Below are 21,996 nucleotides of genomic sequence, written 5' to 3'. Positions count from 1 at the left end.
AACCTGAAATTATATTGTGTTGGCATAACATAACAGCTTACTAAAATAGTAACCATTCACGCAGACAATGAACAAATGATCTGAACAAGTGGGCCCCACGGATAAACTCGCGTTGATGAATTCTTCACCGTTGCAGATCACCAATGGCTGTACTGCGTCAATATATTGTTCAATTTCAATTAGGAAACAGAGAACAAGTGCGATGGTTTCAATTGAAGGGCAATTCCGGGAGAATGATACTGATACTTCATCATCTTTTTTCTAATGCTCAAACTATGCTGGAATTTCCTTCTTAAGGATCAACATTTGCAAGAAGTCTTCACGATCTTGGCTAGCTGATTCTGTAAAGCCACAACATGCCTTTGATATAACATCATCAATTGAAAAGCAAGGGTTCATTTTGTCTGGAGCATGATTTGGGAAAGAAACAAAAATTGGGTTTTTAATAGTTTAGTAAATTATACAATTACCTATTTTGGGCTATAATTTAATTACCAATAGTTTAACCATAGTTAACATAACCACCAATTAGAGAGTGACATGTCACAGAGAGTGATGTACATATTATTATAGGAAGGATAAAATAGAATTCACCAATATATTTAGTAACAGATACATATAAAGTATACACAAAAACATGTGTGCATATAAATTACATTTAGCCATACTAAAGAAATTTGGATAGATTAATTTTAGAAAGTAACGTAATTTTTTAAACAGATTCCAATTAACTTGATGCAAATTCAATGGTTGAATATTCACACAAAAGACATTAAAAATCCAAGTATTACTTTGATGTATTTCAGTATTACAAAATAGTCTAAATTTTCACCTTTTTAGAGAATAATAAATTCCTTATGTTCCTTTCATAAGACATACATGAATTGCCAACTCTATTGGTCACTAGTCTTCCCGCTACTACTAATTCGCCTCTAACTTCTCATTCCTGTGCTGTTCCATCCCCCTTGCATTGACAAAGCCTTTTGAAAATGATTTAAATATATTACAAAAATATTGGACGAAGCTTTTCTAAATTAAAAAAATTAGTAAAATAATATTTTAGTTACGGAATAAAAACTAGTTATTAAATCCAAAATGAATATATTAGTTATTTTTAATAATATTTTAAATCCAAAATATTAAAACTAGTTATATACTAAAAGTTTTAATATTTTGGATTTCATTAAATGAATATAGTAGTTATTTTAAATATTTTAATCTTTTAAATCTCACTAAATATATATAGTAGTTATTTAAAAAAAATTATATTAAAATATTAAGATTCAACAAGTGATCCCACACATCGATTTTTTAATTATTGAGTTCAAGCATATAAATTAAACAATAATAAATAATTTTAAAAGATTTAAATTTTAAAATAACTACTATAGATTTAAAATATTAAAATTTTAAATATATAATCAACAATAATTTGATAAACTTGCTTAAATAAAAAAAATTTTATTATAAAAAAAATTATAATTTGAAAATATAAAATTTTAAAATACAAATGACAAAATAATTTTATAATAATTTAATTATTTTTATTATTTTATGTAAAGAGAATTTTGTTTATGAAGGTCTGAAAATTAATATTAAATTAGTACTATCAAAAAATATTTTAAATTTAATATTATGAAAAAATAAAAGAAATTTATATAAAAATTAATTTGATTAATTTTTAAAATTTTAGGGATGAAAATGACTTACGTCTAGATTTTTAAGGACTATTTTAATTATAAATAACTCTTTTTATATGTCAAGTGACACATAACGTGCTAGGTGTCACTGACCTGATACGTCAACTAATCATCTTATGAATTATGATACGTGGCATTAACTTACCACGTCATCATGCCACGTAACATTTAATTTGACACGTCATCATCATCTAACTACGAAATGACCAATTTGACTTACGTTTTATCTTTTAAGAACTAATATGACTAAAAAAAATTTTTGAGGACTAATTTAAAGAATAGGTAATTTTTCAAGGACGAATTTGACTATTAACTCATCATACTATTGCAATTTATTCACTTTGCCTTATTTTATAAAAAAAAAAAATACGTGCATTACAACACACATTAAGACGATTATAAATAATAATTTTTAAATCATCTATTGAAACAAACTAGCTGAAGACCGGTGCAGTTGCACGGAATCATACGATTTATCATATTTAAAAATATATTTAATCTATAATATTTTTACTTTGTAATAGTAGTAAATTTTATTCAACTATATTTAGAAATTTTTAATTGTCATTTTTGTTTTATATTCTTTTTAAAATGTCAAACATCATTTTTACAATGACATTAATCATTCTATTAATAACAAAAAATATTTTTTAAAGTTAAAATCTTATACTTTAGAACTTCGTTTCCGAAAGTGAAAATATTATAAATATAACATATATTAAAATTACAATAAAATCTTTAAAAAATCAAAAAATAAATCTATACAACATACTAAATTATAAAATTAAAACTCCTAAATCTTAAACTCAAATATTAAATAAAAAAATTAGGAGAGAATATTGTAAACAAATAATATATACTAATATTTATTTGAACTTCAACAATTAAAACTTATTAATAAATTCTAAATATATATCGAACGTATTAAGTTGTTAATCCTCACCAGTGAATATAAAATCTGTATTATCATTACTTTAAACTTTATCAATAAATCTTTGTCTTTTTAACATTGTATTCATAATCTAAATCCAAAAGCTTCGTTTAGTAGAAAATTTCAGAAAATTCAATCTATACCATAAACACTAAATTATAAACTCTCATTCCTAGATCTTGAACCCAAAAATCTTGATAATCTAATTAATTAATAAAATTATAAACATAATATGTACAAATCTACAGCTTAAATTATAAATTTTAAATTCTAAATATAATAATAATTTACACCTTAAATCATAAATTTTAAACTCTAAATCTCAAAACTAATAACGTAATTAATAAAAAATATTATAAATTATAAATATAATAAGAACTAATATTACATTAAATTTTAAAGAAATTTTGTTTTCAAATATCAAGGCTATAACATAAATACTAATTTATAAATCGTCACTCCTAAATATTAAGATTTTTATAAGCAAATTAATAAAGAATATTGTAATTTTAGACCTTAACAATAAAAAAAGGTTTTATAAAAAATAAATTTGTAAATACTAAAAATTAAACCCTGAATCATAAACTTAAGAACTTTAACAAAAAATTTATCAAAAATATTATATATATGGATTATATAATATGGATTATTATGTATGTCTTCAATAAACGGTTTATCAGCCTAACATGCATTTTCAAAATCTACAATCTTGCATCTTCTATCAATTTAATCAGTATTTTTAATAGACTTCTCTGTACAAGTAATCTAAACCAGTCAAAATGTATTTGCACATTTTCGAACTTTATTCAATGGAAGGCATTTCTAGCGATTGTTTTTTATCAATGGTAGCAAGCTATCAGCTTATCACCAAAAAACTCGAGGTCCATGCAAATATGCTGCCCAATGTGTTTAAAGTGGTCAATTAATTGGATAACAAACTTTGAATTTGAAAGATCACTCTTAGCGGTCTATAAAAGAACATCAGTCTTACAAAATCCTGCCTGAACAAACTCAGCTGCACTTTTTTGGATCAATATATGATTACCAAAACAAAGTGAAAATAAATCAGAACAAAATCACTTAGGAATGATATAAAAATAAAAAAATACTTATTAACCAAAATAATTGAAAAGTAATTAGAATTGTTTGTGAAATAATAAAAAATGAAGGCACATAGTTCGTATCTTATTACATTATGCCACCAACTTAACAATGAATATTGTTCTCCTTTTTCCTTTTTTCTTTTCCTGCAAAACTCGCATATGGATCCAAACAAAGGGGTATAAAGGATTATATAAACATATCCCATAGCATTGAAAAATTCTAGAATCACAGAGGATCAACATGATACAGAACGAAGTCTTAATGTTGCAATTATATGAATCTTTCAAATAAGACTAATTCTAGTATAACTTAATATATGTCAAACAAAATGTCCATAATAAAGAGTAGTATTAGCCCCATAAAATATATGGAGCAAAAGATATTGTCTTGAAGAATATTAGGCAACAACTCAAAGCATTAGATAAAAATTCAAAATCAACTTACAGTTAATCACAGTGAACATAAAAGAAAAAGCAGGATATGAAATAAGAAAATTTTAAAAAACATATAAAGACATTGTTAACTTTTAACTTTGCACCTAGATATTGTTACCTTCTAACTCCTTCGTTGATCATACGATATTACAATTGAAATGAAGATCCACTCTAAAAAATATAGATGATGTGATGGAATATATTTTGTAGGATATTTAAACTTCTGCACTACAAATATTTATAAAAATGTCACATAAAAAACATAGAAGATAACTTTGGACATATATAGGTTTTTAAAATTAAAGATAATTATTAACAGTATATTTAGTTTTTTCTTTAATATAAATTTATCTTTCAAACTGATCAACTTCATGTAATAGCAATACAGATTAAGGAAGAAAGCATTAGGAATTTTTCAGAGCTAGAATATTCACATAACTAATAAATAACTTCAAATGTTATAGTCGCTCGTTTCAAAATGTACTTCAAATGTTGTAGTCACAGTACCTACTTTCATATAGAGCAACTCTGCTTAACATAATTTTAGGAAACAAATACACAATTTTTTTCTTCGACAAATGCCTCAAGAAGCTTTTGACTGAGAACAAACAAATTAATCCAAACACACACCTTTTGCATTAAACTACTCCAAACATTAAACCCTAATCCTTAATACCTAAAATCTGTAATTACATGTTTGTGTTAAAACTTAAAAATTGTTTCAAGAAAAAAAAGTAATTTCCCTAAAAATGGTCCTAAAACCTTACGATAATAAGTTATTTTGAACACATCCCAAAGTATCTAGTTTTGTCGAATTTTTACATAAAAAAAAACTCGTTTTCTATTAAAAAATTAATACTCTCTTTCTGAATACAAAAATGCAATCCACATAGAAGGAAATAAAGAAAGAAGATTTACCAACAGGAAATGGTATTGTTTTAAACCATAGTCTATTATGCATACTAATAGTATTATTATATGGACAATGTTAACACTCCAATGATAATGTAATTCAAAAAGAGGAAAAAAAATATGATTATAGTTCAAAAATCAAAGAGAGAGAGGAGGCAGCCACAAGTTACCTAAGTACATTACGCCTACTCTCCTTGACTCGCATGCAGAAATTGACTCGCCTACTCTATTTGACTAAAATTTCTTGATATTTTATCAATCAATCAATCATTCACTCCCTTCATAAAGAAAAGTACCAATATCAAAATTCATAAACACTTCTAAAATTAACAAATGACAACCAATATCAAGATTCATTGATTTAGATAGGGATTAGAAGCATATATACAATTTTACAATTCTTTCATATTCTGAGCCATCTTCAATTTCACTTTATAAGTGTGTCTTTTTTCCTGAACTTTGTTACCACCAACCAACCAAGTTGTAACTGTTTCATCCAAAATAAAAAAAACTTAAGCAACTAATAATATATTATATCATATGATTTGAATATGCTCATTCTAAGCCAAAGAAGGAGGAATATATAATAAATTTTTTAGTAATGATAAAACAAAACTATCAGAACATGGGAAAATCAAGTTTCTATTTTTATCAGTAAAAATTAAAAAATTAAATATTCATTTAGATTTAACTTTTTTCCTGCAAATCGACTATTCAATCAAAAAAGATTTTATGTTTCTTTGCATAACCAACACATAAACACAAGTTTCAATGCTTTTTTTTTGCTTCCTATGATTGCATATTTCTTACCAACACAAACCTTAAGAAAAACTTGAAGACACACATATAAGTTCATTTAAGCAGTAACTGAAAAGAAAATAAGAGTAAATAGAGAAACACATAAAATAGGAAGAGACAACCATGAAAAAGGAAAAAAAACAAAATATAAAATAACTAATTAAAATCAATAAAAAACAGCAGTGAAAATAAAGACAAAAGAAATACCAACTTAATAGAAAGTCAAACAAAATGTTAAAAGCAAAGAAAGATGAACAAAGAATTAGGTGCAATAACCTACAAATTCCAAATCACAACAATCTCTCGAAGTTAAGGTTTGCTTTTTTTTATTTCCTTTCTTTATTTGCACTGATAGGATTGACAATACCATAAATACAAACAACTAATCCACGAACACAAACATAGTTATCAGAAAATAAATGAGATAAAAACTAAAATTCACAATGTATATTTCGAAGAGAGTAGATAGAAGGGCCATATCATGTAAAACAACCTAAGAAAATCAAATGTGCATTTCAAGCCAAAAGTATTCCAAGAATCTACAGCTTCAGAGGATATAAATCACACATAAAAAGAAACACAAAATATTGAAGATTGGAAGATGGGTACAAAGATAAACAGACACCTATGTTTCATTATACCTTGAAAGTTATATATAGGATTTGCTGGTGTTTTTAATTATAATAACACTTTTAGATTCTGATAAAAATGGGTCAAGCCCTAATACAGATATAACATTGAATCATCATAGCAAATATGAATTTAGAGAGAGAGAAATTAAGTACACGATGAAGACATCAAAAAATAAATAAATAAAATAAAATCTAACTCTGCAAAATCAAGTTACATAAAATAAAGGAAAAAAAAAAAAGAAAAACTAACCCCACAAGATAACAAAAAATTATTGTCAAAATCAGAAGCAGTCAAGCAGAACCACACACCTACCATAGTCCACACACTAGATCTAAAAAAGCTAAACCCCATAAAAAGCATTAAAAAAAAAAACATATTTTAATAAATACCATGAAAATATATCGACAAATTACCCCCACCCATGAAATAAAAACATGAAAAATGGAAAAAGCCAAAGTAAAAAGTATACACTGAATTAGTAAAAATTTAGTATCCAATAATTGAATAATGTAGTAACCCAGTTCGAGAAATAAACACAAATGCCCAAATTAAAAAACATGAATATCAATAGTAGCAGCTTGCACAATTAAACAATTCATAAAGGTATTTTTTTATCAAACTTTCACATCCCGTGTCACTCTATGATACTGAATAGAAGAACGACATGAGCTTCTTAGATGATGAACTAATGGAAATTGCAAGCAACATTAGTAGTATCATATTATGTCAAGTCAAAATGAAATGAAAGAAAAAAGAGAGTATTAATAATTAGCTTCATGTTTGATCCAATAACACGAATAAAGGAATTGTTAAATAACACGTAGAACATTTTACCTAAAACTTTGCGGACATTACACTCTGCTTGACAATTTTCCATCCACCTCTTTAAAAGATTAAAAGATTGAGAAGATATGCTAGTTTGTCAAACAGAACAAGTAAACCATTGAAATATACAATATCAAATCAGCAGTAAATATTCTAAACCATTTAGTTGAAAAATAATTCAATAAATATGGCATGATTGAACTAAAAACAAATTTAGTCATGAATACCTCAATCTCAAATTTTTCATTGACTAACTGCACATCTTCTTTTAGCATTGATATATCCACATCTCCATTAGGTAGAGATAAAACCATATTATCCAACATTATTCAGGTCAAAGAAGTGTTTGTTTGGGAAGCATAATATAATACTTCTTTAACTTTCTCAAAAGTTCTGGTCTCAACCTGGTAAAAATGAAACAAACTTTTCAAAAATTATACAAGACATCATAAAATTGAAAGTTAAGCAAAATTAAAAATTCTTAAATTTTCAAAATAGAAAAGATGCAACAGTCTTTATTCATCAAGTGAATTAAAATTGAAAAAAGGAGAAAGAAAAGACCGCACCAAAGGAGGGTGGAAAAGGAATGACCCAGTCACCGGAAGAGACAAGTGATGGCGGAGCTGACAGATTAAACTCCCTGACGCCTTGGAAACTCCACCAGCTTTGTTACCACATCGGATTGCCCGTGCTCCTCGTGATTGGCTCCGATGGTGATGACGTCGAGCAGCTGAACACAGGGTGAATACACGAAGTGGCTCGGAATCAAGATCCAGTATTTCCCTAAAGTAACTTCGATGAGAGGTTGAAGGTAAAGCATTGGAACCGCGAGGTTTCACACCAATGGTCGTGAAATTGGATGAAGAAAGGGTAAGAAGGGAAGGAAAAGAGAGGAAGATCCATTAAAAGTAAGCTAAAACATACCCTACAAAAGATCTCGGTAAATAAAAGTTAACCATGTAAAAGAAGATCCTAAGAGTTGATAAAAAGCAATGCACAAAAAACATGCGATCAAGAAAGAAAGGTTAACTGATATATGAAACTTCTAGCAAAATATCTTATCAGAGAGGATACAAAAATAAATATTCTATAAGAAATGAGGAAGCAATTCATTTACAACTCAGAAACTAAACTGAATAGAAATATTGTCTATTCAATCTAGTAGGTAGAAATTCCTTGCCTTGAAAATATAAAGAAGGAAGAATCACCTCATGATGACCAAAATCAGTATTGAGCATACCAACCACATGGTGCACGGTATTCAAGAAAACAAAAAGAAAATATAAATGACATGAAAATCAAAGAACTAAACATCACAAAGACAACCTACCATAATAAGTCATCATAGTAATTAATCGAGAACAAATACAAAAGATTTTTATTTCTCCCAAGAAATGTGGCAAAAATTCTCTAGAACAAGAACCCTAAATACCCAATTGATTTATGTTGAAACACAAAATTGAACAAAAATAAGAGAGAGTAAATACCATGGCAAGCCATAAACACAGGATTATAAGATCAAAGAGCTAAGCATCACAGAGACAACCTACCATAATAAGCAATTGATGGTTATCAGTGGCTAAGAGAAGGGGGGGTTGAATCTTAGCCTCCTTTTTCGCTTGTTAACACTTGATGGCCTTTGAAATAACTTCTGGAGACTTTTTTATTTTTGTCTTGTACCTAGCCACGAGACTTTTTCTTTTTATCTTGTAACCAAGCAAGCGATAATTTTCAGTTTTATCTCCTATGCAGCAGAAACAGAAATGGAGTAGAAGAGAGAGAGAGAGAGAGAATCACACCACGAATGATAGAATTTTACTATAATCATCATGCTTACATACACCAATTCTCCCTAGGAACTACCCTTCCTATCCGGGACAAGTCCAGAATCTAATCCCAATCCTGAACTTGACTTGGTCACCTACTAAGCTTTCTACTGCTAAGTGCTAACCCAACTTGCAAGGGAATTCTCACAGAATCATGAAACACAACACAGATGTACAAAGGACCTCTAGGACATCTCTGGATTTTTTCTTTTAATTTTGTATACTCTACCTTTTTTCGCTCTATGGCTTTTTCTTACAAACCTCACTGTTTGCCTTTTTCCATGAGACTTAAGACAGACAAAACTAAATAGAAAAATTACAAAATGAAAAATATTGAATGAGAAGAACTTCTGTTAGCTTGGGTAGCTATGAGAACTCTGTGCTTTCACTCTTTTTTCTCCTTGCTTCAAGCACTGGCTGTTCTCTGATGTGAAGAACTTTAGTTGATATAGAATTTCACAAATGAATTCTCGTTGCAAGTATAGTTCTAAACCGACAATGAATTCTCACATGCAAAAATTGGTTTTGTCACAAGTACAAACCCCAATGAAAATTAACCGAAGTATTCAGACTCCAGGTCGTCTCACAAGGAATTGCAATGAAGTGGTTAATTATTGGCTATGAAGAACAAGGGGTTTGATTTATAAAAAGGGTGATAAAATAAATGACAAGGAAAGTAAATCAAGAATTAATAAAGAAAAGCAAGTAATAAAGAGAGACATTCATGGCAAGGATTGAGATCATAGGCATTCCATCCTAGTCACTAATAACAATAATTAACAAGAATTTATCTTATTACGTCATCCCCAACATTGGAAGAAGGTATGAGTTATCTTCCATGAGGAAAAGTCTAACAAGACTAGCTAATCTCAATCCAAACGTTCTAATCCACTCACTAATGGAATTAGCAAGAGATTAGAGTCAACGGAAATCATACTAGCTAACAACTCTAGATCACCAACATAGGTTGGGTTTTCATGACTCAAGATTGCCTAATTACTCTTTCCAAGCCAAGAATGCTCAAAATCTACTCTAAAGCCCAACCAAACATTTTATTAAACACTTGGTGGGTACAAATGAAAAGCATGGTAAAAGTATAAGAATAATAAATCTACTAACTACCAATGGCAAGAAAAGTAAATTCACAAATCAAATCATCAATAAAGGAAACATTAAACATCAAATTGCATTAAATATAAACCAAATCCAAAATGAGCATTCATGAACATACAAGAGGCATAAAAGTAAAATTAACATCACAAACTAAGAGAATGAAGGTGTAGAAGCAAGAATTCATAAAGGAAACAAGATGAAAACATAAAATTGGACCTAGATCTAAGAGAAATCAACCTAATCCTAACCTAATTCTAGAGAGAAGAGGGAGCTTCTCTCTCTAGAAAACTAACTAAAGGCTCATCATGACTAACTAAGTGCTCCCCCCTTTGCTCAATCTTCAATTCTGCATCAAATACCCTTAGAAACAAGTTGGATTTGGGCCTGGGCAGCTCAGAAATCGCCCTCAGCGTTTTGCCTTTAAGTAAGTCACGTGCGAGCATCGACGCGTACATGTGGGTCACGCGTGCGCGTCGCTTGGAAAAATTCCTATCCACGCGTATGTGTCATGTATGCGTACGCGTCGCCATGCAACTTCACTTTCCACGTGTGCGCCTCTGCTGCGCGTGCGCGTGGGTTGATGTACTCCAAATCCTTGTTTTCTCATGCATTCTCCACTTTGTATGCTTTTCTCTTCATTTCTTCCATCCAATACTTGCCTTATGGACCTGAAATCACTCAACAAACACATCAAGGCATCGAATGGAATTAAAGTGAATTAAAATTACCAATTTAAGGGAGGATTATAAAATTATGCCATTTCATTGAATAAATGTGAGAAAAGGTGATAAAATCTCCTAAAATAAGCACAAGATAAACCACAAAATTGGAGTTTATCATTCTCCCTTATTTATAGAGGGGGAAGCCTCCAAGGTTGAAACTGTTTAACCGAGCCAACTTCTTCTTCTTCATGCAAAAACCGGTTCGGCCAAAGAGAGGAGAGAGGAAACCGAATGCTATAACCAACATGCAATTACCTCTGTGTCATCCCTTCTCACCAAGCTTCATCAATCCGGGCCTTCCATCTTGACTTGCTCCTCAAGAAGGATTCCTAGCCCTTGATGAGTCCTTGATTGCTTGACAGCTCCTCCTGCTCTTATCTTCTGCCTCATCCTCTACGTAGCTACAGTAGCTACCTTCTGTAGTGGTTGAGCAAAAGTAGAGACGAGCCATACTTCCAAGGGATCTTCTTCCTCTGACCGAAATGGATTTCTTCCATTTTTGGTTATGGAAGGCTTGAGACTTCTTCACCACACATTACCTTTAGTGGCAAAGATCTCAGCCACACCATACTGTAGATTTTCTTTTTCTTACCGCCATCATCACAATGGCCCCTTCCTTGTAACTAGCTTCTCTACTACTACCTCTAATGGCTTGCTTCTTAATCTTTCTTCTTGACAAAGAAGTGACCGAAACTTGAGAGAGAGGAGAGAGAAAATTGAAATGAATTCAATGGAACTAAGAGAGATAATGAAATGAATTAAGTTTTCCACTTCCCTTTGGCTTGGTGGCGGTGATAGTAATGATGGCTATCAAATCAATTCTTTCTCTTTCATGTTTCCAATGCTATTAATGCAAGTTAATTGAATTTGACATCCATAAAAAATTAAAAGTGGGATCCATTGAAAGCATGCAACCTTGACTTTCTTCCCTTTTTGATTTTGGACAAAGCTAGTTGGTCTCTCATAAAAATTGATTTGGGCTAATAGTTATTAAGTCTGGCCTAACTAGTATAATAACAATTCAGCCACAATTTTTTTAAAACATTTTTTGTAACCAAGGCTGAGTATTAACTTTCCAATGGGCTTGCTATTTTTTGGCCCAAGCTAAGAACTGCACAACACAACATTATTAATTAACAAATATTAATTAAAGATCAAATTAATAATTTTACAATTAATTATTTTAATAATATTTGATCATCATCAATTTAATTTGGAGTTTTCCAAACTCATAAATCTCCCCCTTGATGACAAACATTATTAAAAATTGATATGGAAAGAGTAAGGATTAAAAGTACTCCCTTTGAAGATTAGGATTCCTCCCCCTTTCCAACTGTTACATAGCTCCCCCTAAATATATGCCATTTTACCAAGGGAAGCAATACCTGTAACATTTAAAATCAAGCTGATGGCCACCATGTATTCAACATATGGAATATAAGTTATGTTGAACAGCTTGATTTATGAGCAGAAGTAGAGTGATAAACAAAACTAATTTGTTATCATATAAATAATTTTCTGCTCAATACAAACAAAATGCTTGAGTACAGAGTACATTGCAACCAAAACTCAGCATATGTTCAAAATAGATAAAGATTTTTGCTATCAAATCCTTTGATAAGCTAGACAGAAGTTTCTAGCTTGTATTTAGCATATCAGAGCAAAAAAAATCAGATTCCAGCATTCATTCAACATAGCAAAAGATCAAACAAACAGAATTATTCAACAGAGCACAAGGGAATTATCAAAGCATAACCAAGTTCCAATAATGATAATGCAGCAAACATATCAGATCATAAAGCATAAAACATGACCATTGGAACATAGAACTTATGTACACAGGGGTGATCATGAATCAAAATAATTTCAGCCCCTGTTCTTTCAATTTTTTTCAATTTTTTTCAACTTTTCCTCCCCCTTTTGTCATCAATGGGGAAACCTGCAAATCAGATAAGAATATACCAAAAAGCATAATATTTGTTTAATCTAAATATAAGGTCTAAAGTATCCAAGAGCATATAAAATACCAAAATATCAGAACAGAAACAGAATTCAAAAAATGACAACTAGATCAATCATCAGAAAGGTTAAACTCAGATCCGTATTTATCATCTTCCTCTGCACCCTTTTCCTTTTTAAAAATCTACAGCAGCAGGTTAACTCTTTCCTGGCACTTAATCCAAGCTTTCTCATTCTCATATGCTTGCTTGCGAGCCGTTTTGTAAGATTGCACCATCAGATTTGACATATTTGAGAACTCAGTGAGTACATCCTTGATTGAATCCGCAACCTTTGTTGGCTCATGTGGATGACTCTCAATATCACTTTCAGACGGTTCAGAGGGCATGGAGCGTTTCCCTTTGGTGCCTTTCATAGAACCCGAGACTCCTCCTCCCTTGATTGTGGATACTTTATTTTCTACATCCTTATTAGTTAAATCAACATTAAAATATTCAAAGATGCATGTAAGAAAGATTCCATAAAGAAGAGTAGCCTTTTTGTCACTTCTAATACACTCCCACATGTGTCTCACCATGAGATATACAAAAGAGATTGGAGAAGAAGTAATAATTACAAAGAGTACCATCAGAAACAGTTACTCTATGGTATGAACCACTCTGAGGCATTAGAATGTGGTTGATGATTCTGTGCAGAAGTGCTCTTTCAAGACCAAGAGCTTTGTGGGTCAGAACCGTGCCATCCAAAGCAGATAAATTTACACAAATCTGATTCAAAGCAATCTGGTATGAGATTCCAACCTGAAAATTCCATTTTCCTATCATATAAGCAGCGGCTCCTTCATCAACATATCCCAAGGCAGTACTGATTGTTTCTCTATTCAGGGACATATGAACCCGCTTGACATAGGAATGGATTGCACCATCAATAAACCTCATGTTCGCATAGAACTCGCGAACCAAGGCTGGATATACATGTTTCTGAATATTGAACAAAGGAGTCCATTTCAGATTTTCAAAGAGAGAGACAAAATTGATGCCTTTAGCAGTAAGAGATTCCAAGTGTACTATGTGGGATGCACATAAGTGACGCTTCTTCAGAACTTCACTATGAAACTCATATGAAGCACGTGAGTTAAATCTGGCTGGATCAAAGTGTGAGTGACATTTGTTGTACTTATTTTTGAAATCAAGTGATTCCAAATTCGGTGGTTCCTTGGTGTTACGTAGAACGTAACCTTTTGCGCACTGGGAACTACGCCCAGAAGCATGAGGAGTTGATTCTTTTGGAGGTGAGTGAGGTAAAGAGGATTGAGACTCCTCTTCTTCTTCTTCCACAACCAGTTCTTTATCCTTCCAAATCTTCTTTCTGGATGAAGTTTTCTGAGCAATGACCTTTCTTCTCATGGTTTCGGTTTGCTTGGAAGAGGGTAAAGGGGATGAGGAAGATGTGGAGTGTATGTGAATGTGAGTGTGTGTTTGAGGGGTAGAAGAGAATGAAGGATTTTTGGATAGAGGGGTTCGGCTACTTCTCTTGGGTGCTACCTGACGTGGCAGAAATTAGCCGATTAAGAATTTAATATAAGAAATACGTTGCAAGTACAGTTCTTAACCAGCAAAAATCCGCTTATCAATTTAGAAGGGTTGTCACAAATTTAGAATAAAAATACTGGGAGTAGGAATCCCAAATCGTCTCCTAACGAGTTGAGTGCTATTTTATTAGTCAGGAGTTTTCCGAGAATTTTTAAGAGTTGGAGAACAGGAAATTAAATGATTGTAATTTAAGGCAATAAAAATTAACAAGGGAATTTATATAATCAAATAAAAGCCTTGACCTGGGGAAGTTTAGTTGGAGGTTCTATCCTTGTTGGAATTTCCCAAGTGTAATAGTAAAAATGTTATTGTTCTACTTGGTTATCCTTTACTGAATAAAGGAAAGTCAAGCAACTAACTAATCAACCCTGAATCCCAAGTCCTAATCCTCTCCTTAGGAAGGATTATAGTCAGAGACTAGAGAGGTTAGCCAACAACTTCCAATTTAACTAATCACTTGAGCATTCCAACTCTAGGGTCTCCTTTTAATCAACCCCCAAGTCAAGTTGGGAGTCTACTCTATTGACATGAAAATTACTTGCACAGAATTAAAAAGGGAATAAAAGGAAGACATGATAAACAATAACTGAAAATTAATTAAAAGTTAAAAATAGTTCTTTGCATTAATAAATTCCAAAATGCAACATACGTATCTGAACAGGGTTAATAAGTAATCAAAAGAGTAAAGAAATAAGAAAGTAAACTAGAATAATGGCAACTTCAACGGAGGTAATGACTCTTCTTAATATCCAAAGCAAAAGCATAAAACTCTAAAACTATGAATGTAAAGAAAACCTAGAGGAAGTAGTGATTTTTCTCTAAGATTCTCAAAACTAAAACTAAAATTATGCGTAATGTGAATGTGTGTTGAGTCTCTGCTTGTCCCCTGGCTCTAGTCTGTGTTTCTGGGCCAAAAACTGGGTACAAACGCGGCCCAAAATCACCCCCAGCGTGTTCTGCGTTTTCTGCAGGTAGCGCACGTCACGCGTACGCGTCAGTCACGGTACACGTCGTTTGGCGATTTCCCTTGTCACGCGTACGCGGCAGGCACGCGCACGCGTCGCCGTGCAAATATCCAATCCACGCGCTGATGAATGGATTTTTGATGGTGTAGAATTTCTCTAATGAAATCTCGTTGTAAAGTATAGTTTCTAAGCTAACAATAATCCTTTCATACAAAAGTTTTGTTGGTCACAAGTACAAACCCCTAAAATTATAAACCGAAGTATTAAACCTCGGATCGTTCTCCCTAGGAATTGCAATAAAGTATTCTTGTTATTGGTTATGAGTTATGTTTGGGGTTTTGATAAGAGACATGAAAGATAAATGGCAAGGAAGTAAACTAATAGCTACAAAGGTCTTGGCAAGGGTTGGTGGTCAAGGATCTCTATCCCTATCATTAACCACAACATGAGAATTGGCAAGGATCAATCTCATTAAGTCATCCTCTAACTAGTAGTAAAGGAAAGTCAAGTGAGCTATACCAATCCAAGTTCATAAGTCCTAGCTCTCCACCAATTCAATTAGTGAGACCTAGAGTTAATGGCTCCCAATTATCAATTACTTGGACATTAGTAACTCAAGAGTTCCTAAGTTACCTTCCCAAGCCAAGAGCACCAAAATCTACTCTAACATCCTTCCAAGCATTTTATCAAACACTTGGAAGGAATAAAAGGAAAGCATAGTAAAATTGCAAGGAAAGTAAATCTACACTACTCAATTGTAGGAATTAAACAACAACAAATCAAATAAACAATAAAGGAGTCATAAATTGCATTGAAAGAGAAATAGAAGAAACAAAAGTGCATCAACATAAAAGTAGAGAACTACATGAATTAAATGCAAAACTAAAGAGAGGAGAGGTATAAGAAGAAGAATTACAAAAGGAAAAGTAAATTAAAGCATGAAATTAACCTAGATCTAAGAAATTCTAATCTAGATCTAACCTAATCCTAATTCTAGAGAGAAGAGAGAGCTTCTCTCTCTAGAAACTAAATTTTCCTCCAAAACTAATCTAAACTAAACTAATTGGTTACTAATTGGTTCATCCCCCTTTAATCCTTGGGTTAAATAGCATCAAAAATGAGTTGGATTGGGCCCAAAATGCATCAGAAATTGCTGGCCACGAGTTGCACTTTAGTGAGTCACGTGCAACATCGGTGCGTACACATACAGTGCATGTGCGCGCCTCTAAACGCGATACAACTATAACAAATTTTATATCATTTTGAAGCCCCGGATATTAGCTTTTCAATGCAACTAGAACTGCCTCATTTGGACCTCTGTAGCTCAAGTTATGATCGATTAAGTGCGAAGAGGTCGGCTTGACAGCTTTGGGATTCCTTCATTTCTTCATGAGTTCTCCATTTCTACATGCTTTTTCTTCATTCCCTCAATCCAATCTTTTCCTCCTAAACCTGAAATCACTTAACAAATATATCAAGGCATCTAATGGAATCAAGGTGAATTAAATTTAGCTATTTTAAGTCCTAGAAAGCATGTTTTCACTCTTAAGTACAATTAAAGGAGAATTTACAAAATCATGCTATTTCATTGGATACATGGGAGAAAATTTGACAAAACCCTCTAAATTCAACACAAGATAAACCCTAAAAATGGGGTTTATCACGCGCACGTGTCAGGTACGCGCGCGTCGCTGCTCGCTGGTTGTCTCCTCTATTTCTTGTGCTCCTTCCATTTTTGCAAGCTTCCTCTCCATCCTCTAAGCCATTCCTGCCCTAATAAGCCTGAAAATACTTAACACACAGATTACAGCATCGAATGATAGAAATGGGGATCAAAAATATATAATTTAAAGGCTTAGGAAGCAAGTTTTCAATCGTAGAACAAAACTAGGAAGGGATTGTAAAATCATGCAAATTGTATGAATAAGTGTGCAAAGGCTTGACAAAAACCACTCAAATTAGCACAAGATAAACCATAAAATAGTGGTTTATCAATCTTCCCACACTTAAATGTTATCATGTCCTCATGCTAAGCTCAAGGAGATATAAAGAATGAATGGGGGAAAGTAAGACTCATGAGATGCAACCTATGAATGCAACTATATGCTATGATGATTTTGTCTACTTGGTTAAAAGTAAATAAGCTCTTCAAGACAGAAATAAATCAGATTCCACTAATTTAAGTCACACAATAAAAGACAAGTAAACTTGTAAGAAGATAGCTCATGCAAGCAGGGAATATAGAATCAAGTATTGAACCCTCACTGGTAGTGTATATGCACTCTAATCTCTCAAGTGTCTAGGGTTAATCACTCTACTCTTCTCTAGTCATGCTTTCTAAAACTTTGTTCTTCATCTAACCAATCAACAAATATTTAGTATACCAATGCAAACATCATGAGGTCTTTTCAAGGTTGTAATGGGGCTAAGGTAAGGGTGAGGATATATGTATGGCCAAGTGAGCTATAATATGAATCTTTGACTAACCTAAGCTTTCACCTAAACACACACACACTCTATGTACTTCTAAATTCATGCCTAGCTACCCATAATTCCCACTTTTGCATCACATACTCATGTACCAGCTTTTTCTTACTTTTATCACATATGCATTGATCTTTTATTAAACTTAACATTGGGGTAATTTTGTCCCCTTATTTATTTATTTACTTAATTAATTGAATATTTTTGGTTTTTTTGGTTTTTTTTTTAATCATGAAAGCAAACATAACATTTCAATGCATATGGTTTTTTTGGTTTCCCATGAGTAGGTACCCAAATTCTTAATTTTTAAATAAAGTAGAAACATAACACATTCCCTATTAACCCATGTTCCCACAGTTTTCCCATACTTAATTGATACACAATCTCTATCTTAAGCTAACCAAAGATTCAATTGGGGGTAATTAATTGTTTTTCCGCTTAAGGCTAGTGATGTGGTAAAATATAGAACAAACGGGGATTAAAAAGGCTCAAGGTGGCAAACAAAGGTAATTGAAAGGGTAAGCTATTTGGGGTAAGTGAGCTAAAATCAAATGATGGCCTCAATCATATGCGAGCATGTAAATACACTAAACAATGGACATATAGAATGGAATAAAATATAGATTACAATCATAGAGAAGGAAACACACAAGAATAAAATATTATGGTTAAATAATATAACCATGTAATTAAGCTCAAATCTCACAGGTTGTGTGTTCTTAGCTATAATTCATGTTCCAATTTACAATCCTCAAACAAGTTTGACACAAATGTTCAATTTAAATTAGTGAAATGCTATAAAAAGGGTCTTGAAAGGAACTCATTACTTTAACCAAGCAAAACATACATGCAAACAATTATTATCATGCAATTTATCCTATCTAACAAAAGAAAAAGTCAAATGTTGGTGTTAAGAGAGAGAGAAGTTACCTCCGGAAGTCAAGGACTGACCTCCCCACACTTAAGGCTTGGCACGGTCCTCCGTGCCATCAGTAAGGAGCAAGGGAGGGCTGGAAGTATTGCCTCCAGTGTCTGGTTCGCCTTGGCTGCCTGTGCTACTGGATGAAGGGGGAGTCTGGGGTGTCCTTTGGTTCTGGAGGTGGGTGTGTACCAACTATGAGGTCCTTCAGGTAGTTGTATCGGCGCTTGTTGTGGCGCTTGTTGTGGCGCTCCATTTGGTCCATTCTCTCGAGGATCTGAAGGAACATCTGATGGATGGATGGTGCTTGTGGTGTGGATGATGGTGGAGTAGAAGTAGGAGGGGTATCCAAAGATGGGCCTGCAGGCCGACTCGCAGAGGGAACTGGCGGCCTGATGTACTTCCCATTCGGGACATATTGGTCGGCCCTAGGAATCATGAACTTCGTGTCATCCGCTCGAGAGGACACACCTACTGCAGAGACCAAATCTGAAACGAAGGTGGGGAAAGGCAGGTTATCCGCTATCTGTACGTGTCCCATGGTAGCCTGGATGTGTCGGGGTAGGTTGAGGGGTTGCTCTGTCAGGATGCACCAGATAAGGACAGCCATGTCTGCTGTGAAGGTCGACTCGTGAGTGCTCAGAAAGACATAGTGGGACATAATTTGTGCCCACATGCGAGCCTCCAGGGTGAGTGACTGGGTTGAGATACTCTTAGGACGAGTCCTATGTTGTCCGTAGATCCACTTGCTGCCAGGTTGTGCTATGACACCAAGGACGCTATTCCAGTCGATCTGGTATGTCTAGTGCTTGAAAAAGGCCACTTGATAGGCGTCTCATCCCTCTGGGCTAGGTGGAAGATCCAGTGCTCTACGTATGGCACTCTCAGAGACAAGGACCAGCTGCTGACGAACGAAGACAGTCTGCAGAGTAGGTGAGTAGAAGTTTGAGTAGAATTCTACTACCCATGATAAGTTGGCCTCTCGCGGATGCCTTGATAAACCCCATTTGTAGGGTTTATCTTATGCTTGATTTTGGAGATTTGATAACCTTTCCCCACATTTAGTCAATGAAATAGCATGGTTTTGTAAATTCTCCTTTAATTGTGCTTAAGAGTGAAAACATACTTTTGAGGTCTTAAAATAGCTAAATTTAATTCACCTTGATTCCATTAGATGCCTTGATATATTTGTTAAGTGATTTCAGATTTAGGAGGCAAAGATTGGATCAAGGAAATGAATGAAAAGCATGTAAAAATGGAGAACTCATGAAGAAATGAAGGAATCGCAAAAGCTGTCAAGCCAACCTCTTCGCACTCAATCGATCATAACTTGAGCTACAGAGGTCCAAATGATGCAGTTTTAGTTGCGTTGGAAAGCTAACATCCAGGGCTTCAAAATGATATAAAATTTTTTATATTTTCATTGCGTTTAGAGGCGCACACGTGCACTGTACGTGTGCGCACCGATTTGCATGAAATTCATTAAATGCAAATTTGTGGCCAGTGAATTCTAAAGCCTTGTGGGCCCAATCCAACTCATTTCTGATGCTATTTAACCCAAGGATTGAAGAGGGATAAGACATCTAGTCATTAGTTTAGTTTTATTTTAGTTTTATCATGCTTTAGTTAGTTTCTAGAGAGAGAAGCTCTCTCTTTTCTCTAGAATTAGGAGTAGGTTAGATCTAGATTAGGAACTCTTAGATCTAGTTTAATTTCATACTTTGATTTACTTTTCTCTTTGCAATTCTTGTTCTTCTACCTTTCCTCTTTCTAGTTTTGCATTTAGTTCATGTAATTCTCTACTTTTATGTTAATGCACTTTTGTTTCTTCTATTTTCCTTTAATGCAATTCATGATTCACGTTCTTTTATTGTTCATTTGATTTGTTGTTGTTTAATTTCTTGCAATTGAGTAGTGTAGATTTACTTTCCTTGTACTTTTTACTATGCTTTCCTTTTATGCCTTCCAAGTGTTTGATAAAATGCTTGGTTAGATTTTAGAGTAGAATTTTATGTTCTTGGCTTGGGAAGGTAACTTAGGAACTCTTGAGTTACTAATGTCCAAGTGATTGACGATTGGGAGCCATTAACTCTAGATCTCACTAATTGATTTGGTGGAGAACTAGGACTTATGGACTTGGATTGACATAGCTCATTTGACTTTCCCTTATTAGTTAGAGGATGACTTAATGGGGTTGATCCTTGCCAATTCTCATGTTGTGGTTAGTGATTAGGATAGAGATCCTTGACCACCAACCTTTGCCAAGACCTTTCTAGTTATTAGTTTATTTTCATTGCCATTTATATTCCATGTCTCTTATCAAAAACCCCAAAACATACTCCATAACCAATAACAAGACACTTTATTGCAATTCCTAGGGAGAATGATCCGAGGTTCGAATACTTCAGTTTATAGATTTTAGGGGTTTGTACTTGTGACAAACAAATTTTTGTATGAAAGGATTATTGTTGGTTTAGAAACTATACTTGCAACGAGATTTCATTTGTGAATTCTAAACCACACAAAAGTCCAATCATCAAAATGGCGCCGTTGCCGGGGATTGCAATGGTGTTATGTTATTAGTTATTGTACATATGTGAATATTGTGAATAGCTTTATTTTTTGGATTGCTTGTTAGTTTTTTCTAGTTTTAGGATTTTGTTTCATTATTTCTTATTAGCTTTTGTTCTTATTTTCTCTTTTCATTATGAATTCTCACTTTGGCTATGAGTTTGGTTCTAACTATGTTGTAGGAAATGAGGACTATAATGAGAATGTGTATCAAGGATGGGATAACCAAAGGTGGGAGGAGTCATATGCATATGATCAATCCTCTTAGCAATAACCTCCACCAATGCACTATGAAGAAGAGCCATTCTATGATACATACCAATCCAATGGCTATGGTGAATCTCCTTGTGATTTTCAAGAACCACCACCATATGCCTATGAGCCATGTCCTCAACATGAACCTCATCCATACTCACAAGCCTCTTTTCACCAAGCACTTCTATATGACCTTAATCCATATCCACCATACCAACCTCCTTTTGAACCATATGAGCCATACATGGAACCA

General features: G+C 33.1%; 1 long non-coding RNA gene across 2 annotated transcripts; it reads right to left on the bottom strand.

Annotated features, from left to right (window-relative positions):
• Positions 1 to 3,556: 3,556 nt before the first annotated feature.
• Positions 3,557 to 8,497, bottom strand: LOC112750566 (uncharacterized). Of its 2 annotated transcripts, XR_011872202.1 has the most exons (5): positions 7,904 to 8,497; positions 7,565 to 7,741; positions 7,347 to 7,395; positions 5,470 to 5,568; positions 3,557 to 5,359 (listed from the first exon to the last, which is right to left on the bottom strand). It is a non-coding gene; the product is annotated as an uncharacterized lncRNA (long non-coding RNA). The 2 variants fall into 2 exon arrangements; XR_011872203.1 differs by lacking the exon at positions 7,347 to 7,395 and having other exon boundaries at positions 7,904 to 8,464.
• Positions 8,498 to 21,996: the final 13,499 nt, after the last annotated feature.

Source organism: Arachis hypogaea, chromosome 15 (genome assembly GCF_003086295.3).
Source record: "Arachis hypogaea cultivar Tifrunner chromosome 15, arahy.Tifrunner.gnm2.J5K5, whole genome shotgun sequence".
Classification (NCBI taxonomy): Eukaryota; Viridiplantae; Streptophyta; class Magnoliopsida; order Fabales; family Fabaceae; genus Arachis; species Arachis hypogaea.
Note: the sequence above shows the minus strand (reverse complement) of the source record. Positions and strands in the feature narration are given on the sequence as shown.